Here is a 15,765-nt window from a genome sequence, read left to right as displayed (position 1 = left end):
CTGCTGGGGATTGTAGTTAGCAACGGCCCGGCGGAGCCAAGCCCGGCCAGACCCAGAGCGGAGCTAAGCCCGGCTCGCAAATCACGGAGGAGGACAGGAAACACAGCGAAGCCAAGCCCGGCCGTCAGCAGCACTCCCGAACAGCTGCAGGTGGTTGTCAGAGTCAAGATCTCCACTGCCAAATCTTTGGAGGGATTCCTTTTCAATTTTTGGTAGCTTACTCCATCCTGCAATTGACTCAGAATCTCTAGTTTGTATTTATTGGTGTCCTGCACCACAATAGCGCCACCCTTATCCGCAGGCTTGATCACAATGTCCTTATTATTCTTCAGGGTCAAAAGGTCCTCACTTCCACGTCTGGTGACATTGTGTGTTTGTGGGTCTCCAAGGTCTTGGACACATCTTTAAGTACCATATGCTCATATGTCAGAATCTGGTACGACAAATCCATGCAGCAGTGGCGATGCATCGGTTCTGCAGAGAAGATGCGTCAGATCTACTCACAAGCACTTTAGGCCCACTTCCAGGGGCCAGGATTGGAGTGGCACTACATGGCAGGATCTCACAGATGGCAGAGTCTAGGTGCAGGAGTTTCAAGCCTGTTATGTCCCTGAGGCTTCAGATCAGGATGCCAGCCAGCTAGCCCTTGGAGTCACTCTGTGTTTTGGGGTCAAGCAGGTCTAGTCCTTCTCAACTAGGCAAAAGGGCATCAGGCAGCAGTCCAGAACAACAAAGCAGGAGTCCAGCAGAGTGCAGTACAGCGGAGTGGCTGGTCCTCAGCAGTGCAGTAGTCCTTCTTCCTGGCACAGTATCCACAGGTCCATAAGTGTACTAAAGTGGTGGTGTCTGTGGTTCAGTACTTAATGCCAGTTGTGACTTTGAAGAGGGTAGACTTCAAAGACATGCCTTAGAAGTGCACATATATCCTCCCTTCCTGTCCTGGCTAAATATTCACTACAGGGGGGTATGCCACCCCTTGTCTGTGGACAGGACACAACCTATTCAGGTGTAAGTAATCCTAGACCCAGGTCCTCCCTTCCATCATGCCTGAGATGGCTCTTGGAGACACACTTAAGCTTCCATTGTGTGTAACTGTCTAGGAGGAATACACAAATCCCAACTGTCAACTACACCCAAGTCATGTAATCGGAGACAAGATACCAAATGGCAAAAGAGAGAAAATGCCAACTTTCTAAAAGTGGCATTTTCAGAATTACACTTTTAAATTCAACTTTGCCATAAGTTTTGGATTTTAAATTGTTATTGCAGATACACCAGACTAATTGAAAATTACAAATCTAAAATGTAATAAGATAATCCCAATGTTTTCCTGTGGGAGAGATAGGCATTGCAGTAGTGATAAATGATTTTGAGAATTTTTAACTATCAGATTATGTAAAACTTAAAATTATATATCATTCCCTTTAAGTACATTGTACCCTCCCCTTTGGTTGCTTACACAGACTGCAATAGCAGGCCTAAGGCTTGGTAAAGGCCTAAGTAATGGGTGGCACAATCAGTGATGCAGGCCCACAATTAGCATTTATTTTACAGGCCCTGGGCACATCTTTTACCACCTTATTAGGGACTTATAAGTAAGTTAAATGTCCCCCTTGGGGATGGACCAATATTACAATGTTTAGGGAAAATAGCACAAGCACTTTAGTAGTGGTTAGCAGTGGTAGCGTGCATAGAGTCCTAATACCAGCACAAAGGAGGTCAGAAAAATGGAGGAGGAAGGCTATAAGCTGGGCAGAAGATGACACTAAGGCTGTCTGGTCTAACACCTCCTAAGCACTGAGGGGCTTATTTACAAGCCCATTTCGCCACCAGTGCATTACTTTTTTTGACGCACCGGCGGTTTGGCCATATTTACAAGGCAAAGTAAAGTCACTCTGCATGACTTTTCATTGCCTTGTAAATAGGGGCCCCTTTCACACATTAATTCTGCAGGAAAGGAGCATTCCATGGGTACTGCTGTGGATGTTCCCTTGCAACATCCATGGAACTTGATGCATTCAAAGATTTGCAACATTTTGTAAAACTGGGAAGGCATCAGAATCCTATGCCACCAAAGAGGAGGCATATGAGTGGTCCAACAAGGAGAAATACTTTTATTTCTTGTTGTTTTTTCGTCTTTGTATGTGTGCTGCATTCTGCAGCATGAATAGACAGAGGTAAATGCCATTAATGATTAAGGAGTCCTTTCCTGCAAAAAAAACAATCATCCCTTGGAGCGACCCTTGACCCTGTCCCCTCACCGCCACGCAGCCCCCTGTGTGTCTGTGACCCTGCTGCTCCTGCACCCGTGTCAGCTGCCTGCTGCTGCCCGGTCACCCCCACTGGCTGACTGCTCCTCTGTGGTTCCTGCCTCTCTGCTGTACCCCTAACCCTTCTCTTCTGTACCCCCTTTTCTTGCTCCCAGCTCCCAGCCTTGTTCCCCTTGTGCCCCCTCTCTCCCCTTCTCTTCTTTATCCCCCCTCCCCCCGTGTCCCTCGCCGGTTTCTCCCGCCGTTTTTCCCATTTTTTCCTGCCGCTGACCACTGCGGCCCCGCCCCAACCTCTACCATTGGCCTCCCTGCTCCCACCTCCCAGCTACTCCTCCCTCCCTCTCCAACTTATATGGAGCCAAAGGCGTGCCTAAGGTAAGCCTGTCTGCGCCCGTCCGCGCCTGGACAGCGACCAGCGCCAGACCCCCTGGCCCTCGCCGATGCCAGCGCACCCGACTCACCTACGACACCACAACCCTCCACGCACTCAACGCCGGCAGAAACACCGCCTGCTACTGAGCCACCCCGAAACGCACCCATGGACCCTTCACCTGCCAAACCTGCCACTTCACCTGCCTCCGAACCCGCACCGCACCAGCCAAACCGAGCTCCAGCAACAACCACCTGATGTGCATCCTGCTCAACACCCGCTCCGTCCACAGGCATGCCATCGAACTCTGGAACCTCCTCGACTCGACAGCACCAGACATCGCCTTCCTGACGGAAACCTGGATGAACGCCACCCGACGTCGCCATCGCCATCCCAGACGGCTACAAGATCACCAGAAGGGACCGCCTCAACCAGACGGGAGGTGGCATCGCCATCATCCACAAGAACACCATCCGCATCACGACCAACTCAGATGACCCCTTCACCTCCGCCGAACACCTTTACTTCCAGATACACATCGACCCCAAGACCACGCTCAGAGGCACCCTCATCTACAGACCACCGGGACCACGCACACGATTCAGCGAAGACATCACAGACTTCGTCAGCCCGCACGCCATCAACTCCACCGACTACATCCTCCAGGGGGACCTCAACTTCCACCTGGAGAACAGCAAGGACAACAACACCGCCACCCTGCTGGACAACCTTGCCAACCTCGGACTCAAGCAACTGGTTACCACCCCCACCCACCACGCCGGCCACACGCTCGACCCAATCTTCTCATGCAGCAAGTACGTCGCCTTCAGCCACTCCACCAAACTCCAGTGGACCGACCACAGCTGCGTCCACTTCAGCTTCAGAAGGAATACGACCCACCACCGCACACAACAGGCCCCTTGCAGGAGCTGGAACAAGATCACCGACGAGCAGCTCACCGCCTCCCTCAGCCAGAACCCCCCCGCCAGCTCAACAGACCCCAACGAAGCCACCAACTACCTCACACAGTGGATCACCAACTGCGCTGACATCCTCGCACCACTGAAGAACCCTCCCAGCAGACACGGCAGCAAGAAAGCATCTTGGTTCACCGACGAACTCATCACCTCCAAGAAGAACTGCCGCTCCCTGGAGGCTACCTGGCGCACAAACCAGACCACAGACAACATGATTGCCCTCAAGCACGCCACCCGCAAACACCACCAACTGATCCGCGCCACGAAGAAGACAGCCTTCAAGGAACGTCTGGACAACAACACCCACAACAGCAAGGAACTCTTCAACATCGTCAAAGAGCTCTCTAAACCCGACGCGGAAACAACGACATCACTCCCTCGCAAGACCTCTGCACCTCACTCGCCGCCTTCTTCCACGACAAGATCACCGACATACACAGCAGCTTCCGGCCCTCCAACCACGAACCCCACCACCGAACCAACGCCCCCCACCTCCACCCTCCGCACCTGGACCCCGGTCAGCACCGAAGACACAACCCAGACGATGAACACTATCCACTCCGGATCCCCCACGGACCCCTGCCCACACCACATTTTCAACAAGGCCAACGGCATCATCGCACCCCACCTTCGCGACATCATCAACGCCTCCTTCGACACCACCACCTACCCGGAGTGCTGGAAACACGCCGAGATCAGCGCCCTGCTGAAGAAACCTTCAGGCGACTCCACCGACCTCAAGAACTTCCGCCCCATCTCGCTCCTCCCGTTCCCTGCCAAAGTCATCGAGAAGACCGTCAACAAACAGCTAGCCGACTTCCTCGAGACGAACGGATTCCTCGACCACTCACAGTCCGGCTTCCGAGCCAACCACAGCACGGAGACCGCCCTCATCGCGGCCACAGACGACATCAGAGCCCTACTGGACAACGGGGAAACAGCGGCCCTCATCCTCTTGGACCTCTCCGCAGCATTCAACACTGTCTGCCACCGCACCCTAGTGCAACGCCTGAACAACACTGGAATCCAGGAGAAGGCCCTGAAGTGGATCATCTCATTCCTCGCCGGAAGAACCCAAAGAGTCCGCCTCCCCCCGTTCCAGTCAGCGGCCACCGAGGTCATCTGCGGCGTTCCACAGGGATCATCGCTCAGCCCCACCCTCTTCAACGTTTACATGCGCCCCCTCGCAACCATCGCACGCCAACACAACCTCAAGATCATCAACTATGCTGACGACACCCAGCTGATCCTCTCCCTCACCAACGACCCGGCCACCGCCAGAGCCAGCCTACATGAAGGGATGAAAGACGTCACCGAATGGATGAAGAACAGCCGCCTGAAACTGAACTCTGACAAGACGGAGGTCCTCATCCTGGGATCATCACCCTCAGCCTGGGATGACTCCTGGTGGCCCCCTGCCCTGGGCACCACCCCCAAGTCAACGGACCACGCACGCAACCTGGGCTTCATCCTGGACTCCTCCCTGTCGATGACCAGACAAGTCAACGCCGTCTCATCTTCATGCTTCAACACCTTGCACATGCTTCGAAAGATCTTCCGGTGGATCCCCACCGAGACTAGGAAGACGGTCACCCAGGCACTCGTCACCAGCCGGCTGGACTACGGAAACACCCTCTATGCCGGCACCACCGCCAAACTCCAGAGGAAACTCCAATGAATCCAGAACGCCTCAGCACGACTCGTCCTGGACATCCCCCTGCACAGCCACATCTCCGGACACCTGAGAGACCTGCACTGGCTCCCTGTCAGCAAGAGGATCACGTTCAGACTCCTCACCCACGCACACAAGGCCCTCCACGACCTGGGCCCCAAGCTCATCAACACCCGCCTGACCTTCCACACGCCCACCCGCCAGCTCCACTCCGCCAGCCTTGCCCTCACCGCCGTTCCACGCATCCGCAGAACCACCGCCGGAGGAAGATACTTCTCCTACCTGGCTGCCAAGACATGGAACTCCCTCCCCATCCACCTCCGGACAACCCAGGACCACCTCGCCTTCAGGAAGCAACTCAAGACCTGGCTGTTCGAGCAGTAACGTTCTTCCCCCCCCAGCGCCTTGAGACCCTACGAGTGAGTAGTGCGCTATACAAATTCCATGATTGATTGATTAATTGATTGATCCCTGCAGTGCAGCAAAATGACGCAAGGGTGCCAGTGCTGGTGCATGCAAAAAGAACAACTGATGGACAGAATACAGAACAATTTCATACATTCACCCCAGTACAGGGATCTGGGCCTAAATCATGCCATTCCAGTTTGGACCCATCCATATGCAAATCAGTCAATGGTAACAGTCCAGCCCGAACTGCCAGGCCATGTCTTCCCTGGACTGGAAACAAGCATCCTAGGACCGGTTTCGGGCTTTCAGCTCTCATCAGCTACGATAGCTTGACTCCAGTGGCATGGAGAGCACGGGACCCACGTCTGGGCATACCCGTCCCACTCAAGGGGACAAATGCAAATGCAAAAAGAACAAGTGATGGACAGAATGCAGAACAATGTCATACATTCACCCCAGTACAGGGACCTGGATCTAAATCCATTGTTTTTTTGCTCACCATGACAGTCCAGTTGGAACCCAGCCAAATGCAAATCAGTCTTGACCCTGCGCCTAATGGGAACAGTCCAGCCTGAACTACCAGGCCAGGTTTTCCCTGGACTAGAAACAAGCATCCTAGGACCGGTTTCGGGTTTTCAGCCCTCATCAGCCAGGATAGCTTGACTCCAGTGGCATGGAGAGCATGGGACCCACGTCTGGGCATACCCGTCCCACTCGGGGTGACAAATTCAAAAAGAACAATTGATGGACAGAATGCAGAATAATGTCATACATTCACCCCAGTACAGGGATCTGGACCTAAACTCTTTGTTTTTTTGCTCAACATGCCATTCCAGTTTGGACCCAGCCATATGCAAATCAGTCTTGACCCTGAGCCCAATGGGAACAGTCCAGACCGAACTGCCAAGCCAGGTCCTCCCTGGGCCGGAAGCAAGCATCCTGGGACCGGTTTCTGGGTATCACCCTTCATCAGCCAGCCTAGCTTGAATCCAGAAGCAGAAACATAAAATGGTAATAACTTTCAGTTATTACCATTTTATATTTGGTAGTGCGCGGGCGGGTGGGTGGTGCTGCTCTGCAAGCAGGGGAGGAGTGGTGTGCCCACTCCTGCCCTGAGTGCGCAAAGACTGTTTGGTCGGCCCTCAGGGGCCGCCCAAACCAGTCATGCACACTCTGCCCTTTTCCATGCAGGCTGCAATGCAGCCTACACGGAGAACATGGCTTCGCCATAGGTGCCGGGCTGCGCGCCGTCCTGACCAATCAAAATGCTGCTTGCAGCATTGTGATTGGCTTAGGGGAGGGAGCCTGGCTGCCTGCTTCCTGTTCCTGCCAGAGGCAGGAGAGGAGGTGAGCAGGAGCCGAGAAGACATGGGACCCAGTGGAAAGGTAAGTTTAAATATTTTATTATTTAAAATTATTTATTTAAACTGCCCGTGCGGCCTCCCCTTCGACCCTCTTTCCAGTGTGACCCCCCGATCCCGCCCCCCCCCACCCACGAGCCATGCCGGCCGTGACTGTATACCTAATATCATATTGAACAAAGAAGTGTTGATTCATTCAAAATAGACTGTTTTTATGTCCCCCATGCATAGTTCATTACAGCAGGTCTTCCATAACACGGAATAGGTCCTAACATTGAGAAAGACTCATCCATTGACTGTACAGAATCATCATGCTCTTTTTTGACAAGTGGTAATCCCAATTGCTGGGCATATCTAGTTTCAAAAATATTTCTGGTCATCACACAATTAATCGTGGATATTTATATATTCAAGTCTTGTATAATGAGGCTAAAGTTACAGACCATGCTACAAAAGGCAGTTTTGTGTGGCAACCCTCAAAAGATATAGCGACTTAAAATCAGATGAGTTTGGTAAAATGACTCCCTCTAACACTGATTCAATTAGTATCCACATTTCTAGAATACACCCTCAACCTTTGGTCCTGTACATATACACAAAGGGGCATTAGTTCAATACCCTATCACCACCACAACGTCACTTTTATCGATGTTGTGGAGGCAATAGGGGGTTGACCTTATTTACAAGACAGCATTTCACTCTATAATTAGCGTGAAAGGGGTGGGCAGTGGGCGTTGCGGTGGGCGTTCCACCGCAACACCCATTGATTTTGACACTGCCCCCTATGTAAAAGGACAGCGTACATAGTAGGCAGAGCCAAAATGAAGACAGGGTAAATCCTGGTCTTAAGTTGTCAAAAGAAGGAGAAATTTAATATTTCTCCTAGTTTTTGCTTTATCCATGTGTGCTGCCTTGTGCATCACACATGGAAAAAGCAAAATGCCATGCATTGTTTATGTAAAGAAAGGTACCCCTTCCTGAACATAAACAATCTTTAAAAAAATGCCATTTGCGACTTTCATGTGTGCTGCATTAAGCAGCACAAATGAAAGTGACAAAATGGCATTTCAGGATTGTTTATGTGCAGGAAGGGACACCTACCTACACATAACCAATCCTTCCCTGCATGCAGACACCCTTGCACTAAGAGTAGCGCCTTCGCAGGGGGAAAGGCAAAAGGCTGCACCACATTGTTGTAAATGTGGTGCAGCCTGGCATTTCAGAAGAGACGGAGTGGGGCGTTAAGCCATGACGGCTAATGCCTCACTTCACCACTTCCTTGTACATATCCCCCAAAGTACTTTCACTTGTAATAAGATTTCTTTTTTCAGTTTTTCCTTTCTTCTTGGTGATAAACCCTCAAAGTCCACTACTTTGTATAGACTGGGAATGTCTCTGTTCCTATCAGTTCGAAGATGCTGACTTTTATTTTCACTCCTATGTCCTTAACCTTTTTTACCTGTAACATGTAATCCGCTTGTAGTACAAGATCAATAACATCTGTACAAGACTTAGGTTGACAATATATGTGAACCAAGACACCCGTTAATACTTCTCACTACCCAACAGAGTGAGAAAGACGTTTTTTTGTTCAGTTCATTCATTCTGTCCCACGAATATAGGGGCATATTATCAAGCCAGGCGATAAAATTATCGCCGCTTTAGCGATAATGGGCTTGATAATATGCTCTATGAAATTCAAATTGAAGCTCATGTTAAATTTCCTTCACATCTAACATGGGCTTCAATTGGAATTCCATAGAGCATATTATCAAGTCCATTATCGCTGTTTTAGCGGCAGTTTTCTGCTGCTAAAGCGGCGATAATTTTATCGCCTGGCTTGATAATATGCCCCTAAGTGGTTAAAAGGGCTCATCCTTGGGTATGTTACAAAATCTCTATATCCTTGCTTAAAATCCAGCTTGTCGTTTTCTGAAGATTGTGTAGTCTAAAGATGGTCTAACACAGGTTAGAAGTGTGCTTAAAATACTACCCCAAAAGGAATCTACGTTAATGACCGATGGCATCGTCCCAGAGGCAACCTATCTCTTAAATAATAAATCAGAAAAGCAACTTTAGATTGACCATATAGGAAGCGTGTGCTGCATACATTGTGTACATTTATGTGGATCACCATTCCATTTGTCGGAAGTATTCTCAAGCTATAGAGGGGGAGTTTGAGTTTGAGTTTGAAAGTATTTTTAAAGCGCACGTATACCAGCGGTTTCTTGGCGCTATGGCTGACGGGAAACTGAGGTTAAAAGCAGGGAGGGAAGGGGGAGCGTTTATTCAAGGGACGGGGAAGAAGTGGTATAAATCACTGTCACTATGGGCATTTGTTGTGGTGCTGTAGCATCTTTTGTTGTTGTAGATATATTTATCTGAATCTTGCCTTGAATTCCATTGTAGATTTAGTTAGCGCTTACCATCCATGTCAAGGCGCTTTAACACTTTGCATATGAGTTACATGCGACTCCATGGCGTCCCGAGTCAGCTTTCAGTATTGGATGTAAGCGCTTCCAGGTAAAACATTTGATATATTGATTTTTGTTTCGAATCAGTCATACAGCTTTCTTGTTCAATAAATTAATGTTTGGAACATCTGTGCCTTGACAAAGCCCTGCTAGTGAAAATCACTTTTGGGGTCTAGTCACTAGAGGAACAAGGCAATTAATTTCTCACGTTTCACTGTTTAAATATCAGGCACCTGTCCTTGTGATCAACAAGGTGTACTTTGAAGTGACTTATAGATATTTAAAAGCACTGTTTCCCACATGTCAAAAAGGGCTATTTTGACAGGTTTTACAGCAGGTTTAGAGGCTGCTGCAATCAGCCTATGCACTGTAGGCCTGGAGCCATGTTTTCCACGCCTACTCTGGGTATGATGCAATAGATGCGGCAGCTCATAGGTGGCAATTAACTTCCAGATCCTGGGTACAGTTTCTATACCATATACTACCAACCTATAGGAAAGAAAACTAAGTTAATTAGGGGAAAAGCAACGTAACCATATTTAAAAGGGGAGCACAGGCACTTTCCTCCTGTGTAGCAGGGGTACAGTGCACAAAGTTCTAAAATCAGCAAAACATATAGGGCAAATATTTAGGAGGATATTACTCAAAAGATGCTCATTTCTCACACAGCAGCAGAAGGCAAAGGAAACTGTCCACCCCCATGGAAATTCTCATCACTAAGTCTAAAAAATCTAAAAAGACCATTAGCATTGGTGTGTTCACTTCCAGGATGGTGTTCCAGCATAAAGTCTATTCCCTCGCCGAGATGGGAAACCTCGAAAGTTGTAGATTCTCTCCCTGTATTTTTGTGACCCACATAAGTGGCCAATGGTATGTCTGAACCTGGAATTGAGTACAAAACTAGTGCAGCCTCAGTTTCTTCATAGACCAGACCACTGAAAATGCCCCTCTTTTTATGGCACTCTACCATTGTTCCCTGGGTAGAAGCTGCGTGCTGATGATTGACACATGTTGGTCCTGCCCTCGTTATTTAACTGGGATAGAACTGCCCCAATGCAATGCTCATTATCATAGAAAACCCATCTTTGGTGTTGGCCCTGACCATACCTGATGCCTAAAAAACATTTCTTTTTTGACAGACACATTGTCCCCTGGATCAATGACATGGATACACTAATTGGTGAGCCCTGCGGTCAGTGAGGCGACCTGGTCTAGCAACTGGAGGCAGTCCCTCTGTTGCTCCAGTGTAAGTGAAAGAGAGAGTACCCCTCCCTCCAAAGAGCCGTCCTGCTTCTTGTGTGACAGGAGATTTGGGAAGGGGTCATTTTCCTCCTCCTCTTGACCATCAGTCACCAAGAACACAGTAATTTTTAACCTCTGAAAGCATGGTTTAATTTGGTTAACATGCAGCATCCTCATCAGTCTCCTGGGAGTTTGCAGGTGCACAAGGTTGGTGACCTTGCCCACTCTTCTCTTTTACCTCCTAAGTCCCAATCTTGGAGGGCTCTTGACTCTATGGGTTTCATAAGCCACACTTTTTGTCCAGGTTCATATTCTACCTAAGTGTCCACCTGGTTATACCACTGTTTAATCACTTTCTGGCTGGTCACTAAATTCATATAGGCCTTTTTCTTGTACTGCCCCATTTTTGATCGAAGGGCTACCATGTGATCCGCAACATACTGTGAGGCGTTCCCGGAAGCTTTCTCTCATAGACTCTTCACAAAAAAGCGAGGGGCATACTTACAAAGAAATGGCACAGCGCGGCACTGCAAGCAATTTAGCAGCACCGCATCATTAAAAAAATACAGGGAGGCACGGTATTTACAAGAATATGACGCCCCTGTTTTTTTATCCCTTGCGCTCGTGATAAAAAAGCTGCCTTGCGCCAGCGCAGGCACCCTTGCATCATGGTGCAAGGGTGCCTGCATTGCAGGGGTGATTGTGTTTGTGCAGAAAGGGAAACTTTCATGCAGAAAAACAATAATTATTGGTGTTTTGCTCCTTCTATCGGTGCTGCAGAATGCAGCACACATAAAAGGAGCAAAAAATGAGGAGAAATAAAATTCACTCTAATTTCTCCTTTTCAAAAGCGTTAGTTTTTGGCACTGCCTCTGATCTACAGATCCTTGTAAATCTGGGGCAGTGTCAAAAAGCAATGCTGTTGCATGGAAATACCCACAGCAACATGCATCGCACGCCCCTTTGCCACAGAAAACTGCAGCAAGGAGACCATATTTACAAGATGGCGTTAAGAAACGCAAAGTGTCTTACGGCCGCCCTGTAAATATGGAGCAGGGCATTGCGCCACCTTAAAGTTGGAAAAAGTGATGCTCCAGTGGCACAATGCCCTTTCAAATAAGCTGAATCCCAGTCCTGTCTGCGGGACTTCCCAGTAAGAAAACAGGAGTCGTAGGAGTAAGCATTCCCACTTACATCTTAGGGGTTGTACAGGATGAGATCCATGAATTTGAGGGTCTTATTGAAATTTTCAGAAAGCCTATTGGCCTGGGGATGATAGAGTATAGGGAACTAATAGGTAACCCCAACTTGTCCCACATGAACGTCATGTATTTTGATATGAAATTAGTCACCATGTCTGACACTACCTTCTTAGTAAATCCCACTCTGGTATAGATTACCATCAGGTCCATGGCCAACCACAGGTGTAGTCACTGTTCTCAAGAGCATGGACTCAGGATACTGGATGTCATGGTCCACCATCACCAAGATAAACCTGTTTCCTATGGCTATTGTAGGATCAAGGGGTCTGACAGTGTCCGTCCCTACCCTTTGAAAGGGGATCCCTATTACATGAAATTCTAGATGGGAGCCTTACACTTCTCTCCTACCTTGACACTTGCCTGATAAGGCACTTAGATCCACATCTGGGGCCAGTAAAATTGGGTGACCAGGCAACCAAAGGTTTTAGCCTGCCCAAGATGGTCTACCAAGGAGATTTAATGAGCCAGACCCAGTAGCAAGACCCAGTAGCACTGGAGGACCACCAGCCCTCTGAATGACCCAGGCTTAGAGACCCTACTATTACTGGGTAGGTGGTCATTCGCCCAATGAATTTGATGATCATCAAAGGTGTCACCATTCCTCTGGGCTGCCGCCTAATGCCAAACATCCTTTCTGTTTTTTTTTAGTCTTATATAGAGTGAACTGGACCTGAAGGTATCAGAGCGCATTACATGAGCACCAGTTGCGTTACAGACAGACCCATTCATTTTTGTTAGGCACTGGGAAATTAAGTGAATTGCCCAGAATCACAGGATGTGGAGGGACCCCGCTGTGACTCTAACCTGATTCCCCAGCTTCAAGGTTGACCACTCTAGCTGTTAGGCCACATCTATTTTTTTGAGAGAAGATAATTCTCTCTGCTACTTGCATAACTCTGCTTTGGCTGGTTTACCTCTTTCCAGGACTTATACTGAAACTCATCCCCAAGCAGCTAGTCAACTAGTATGACTGGTCCGACTGTTACTTTTAAAGGTCAGCATTCACCACAAGGTAGAATATACTGGTAATGATCTCTGCAGTAGGGGTGGGCGGAATTTGCGGAATTAACCTTCGCAAATTATCGCGAGAATGTTTAAAATTATCGCAAACAAGCAGAAATATCGCGAAGATGCGGAAGTTTTTTTCCGGCATGTTCGCGAGATTTTCTGCATGGTTGCGGGTCGCCAACTTACCCATGTGGTTGCTTGCGGGCGCGGCCATCTTGTTTTGAGTTGTTCTCGCGGTGCATGATCGCGAGAAGAAAGACGTGATCGCGCGACGCATGACGTCACTGCGGGCGCGAACTGTCGCGAGACAGCGCAAATGGCTAAAAACAATACAACATCTCATGGAGAACGCGACCGGATCAAGAAAACTTGTCGGCGAACGCAGGGATTCAGGTAAGGCGATCGCGCGCGCGCAAGAATGTATCATTTTACAGCGCGAGCAAGAAACAAATTATCGCCAAGCTGCGGAAACCGGAATTTTTGACATTTTCGCGCTCTCCGCGGAACGCAAAAATGTCAAATTATCGCAATTTCCGCGAACGGAACGAAATTTTTGCCCAGGCCTGCTCTGCAGACACCAGCTGACACCTGACAGCAGTCATGTTGGCTCCTGTATCTTGCAGAGTCTCTACCCTTTTTCTATGGAGGGAAGGCCACTGCCTGTACATCTTACTGTTATCAGGCATACAGGCCATGGGTTCCATCTCCTTATCACCCAGGGACACAAGAGTAACCTCTACCCATTCAACAACACTCAAAGGGCACACTTACTGCCCCAGCCTCACACTAGCAGTCCCTAGGGCCTTCTCACTGGTGGGGTGGTCCCTGGGAGATAAAGAGTATCCCTTCCAATGCCCTGTCTATAGAGAGTCAGAGCCCTGGGCCGGATGATCTGGCACCATGAGCTTTTCCAATCAAGCCCAACTTCTTCTCGACAAAGGTCCATGAATCTGTCCCCTAAAAACTCTTTATAGAACAGTTTTGTATTATCCTTTCCTGTCCACTCCTTCTACGTGTGGGGACTTGAACCACTTTTCTTGTGATTGTCCCCAGGTACCTTCTTTGATACTCTGATACTGAACCAGAGATCTACTTCCTTCCTAAGCTCCCTGGGAACAGAAAATTCGGAAATGTATTAGGTGCCAGCAAAACTCTGTTAAGCAACCACTTAAGATGTGTGCCCACATGATCAAATTATGCATCCCATCATAAACCTTTATTTTACCGCCCTTCACCCAACCATCCATTGCCTTACTTGATAGGGCCATATAATCCTTCCAAGAATGGTATGACCGTTTCTGTCTGTCCCTGACTTTCAGGCGAAACTTCCCTGGATTTAAATGAAATTTGCGTTTATGGGCCTCTTTCATGGAGGCATATTTATTCTGGTCCACTGCATCTAGTGCCAATAGTGTATCCTCCAAATAATGGGCTTCTTCTTCTACAGGTTAAACCCAAAAGTTACCTCATAAACAGCACAATACTTTTCAATATCGTTCTTTACCACATAAGTAGGCACCAGGACTTTTGGGATGTGGACCCTATGATACCCGCTCCTAAGTACTTTCCAATCATGGCCACCACCCTCACTGGTCTCTGCAGCCCTCCAGGACCTCAATTACTCCTTGATTAAGATGTTGTTATGGGCCTACAGGGCCTTTTTCTCTTCTAAGGCCAAGGTTAACTTTTTCTTCTACAGTGCAAGGGTTATTGTTGCCTTTTTCGTTTTTGGAGTCAAGGCCAGCTTCTTCTCCTCAAGGACAAGGGTAGCCAGCTGTGAATTTAAGTAGGCCTGGGTGATATTATAAGTATGCTGGAGTAGTTTTAGTAATTTCGCTTTACTCTTTTGGAACAAAATTATGAAAATTACAACCATTTGCATCATTTTGGGAAAAATGCCTACCCAGGAACACAGCACACACAGCTGGGCTGTTGCTGTTTCTGTTCTTTTGCATTTAGTGCTATTTTTTGAGCAAGAGGCATCTACGGGTTCATTTCAGACACATGGGCGCATTTTGTGCTAAAAGAATACTAGGGATACACTCCTTTTGTAATGTTTATGTAACTTTCACTTTATTAAACCACACCAAATTACACAAGTTTTGCACATCCCTAATTTTAAAGCCCTCTCTGCCTTTGCGTCCTCAAGCTCTGATGGTGATCATTTTGCTTATCTTTACTATAGGGAGATCTCTGCATTGATAGCTTAAAAATGTAATTAGTGTTCTCATCAATAATGTAATTTAATGTGTTATTAGTGATGGTATATATGAAGTTATAAGCAGTGCATGGCGGGGCACAGGTTATAGATAGCCCAATGAATGGGGGCGTGGCCAAGATGGTGACCACATTGGATGCATTTCACACTAGCTCTGTGCAAGGCCTACCATTTCTCCTGTAATCCAGCACCATCAACCTCCTAACAGGCCGGACTTGTGTTTCCCATTCCTCAGCAACAACTTACAGAACCAGATAGGGTCATTGGTCGTAAAGACCTGTTATTCTCTCCGTGGCGGTTGGCCTGGGGTGTTTCCTCTTTCGAAAGACAGCTGCCCGGACAGGGGTTTATCCTTGGGACTGCACAGCCAGGCGAACCCACAGACCATTCATTGGGTTTTTGCCAAACCCCCCGAGACCGAACCAGGACACTGGGGAAAGCGACGATGAGAGAGGCCCTGATGCTGGAGGACTATGCCCCGGAATGCTGCTGTACACTGGCAG

This window comes from Triturus cristatus, chromosome 2_1, assembly GCF_964204655.1.
Source record: "Triturus cristatus chromosome 2_1, aTriCri1.1, whole genome shotgun sequence".
NCBI lineage: Eukaryota > Metazoa > Chordata > Amphibia > Caudata > Salamandridae > Triturus > Triturus cristatus.
The sequence above is the reverse complement of the archived record's forward strand: the minus strand, read 5'-3'. Positions refer to the sequence as shown.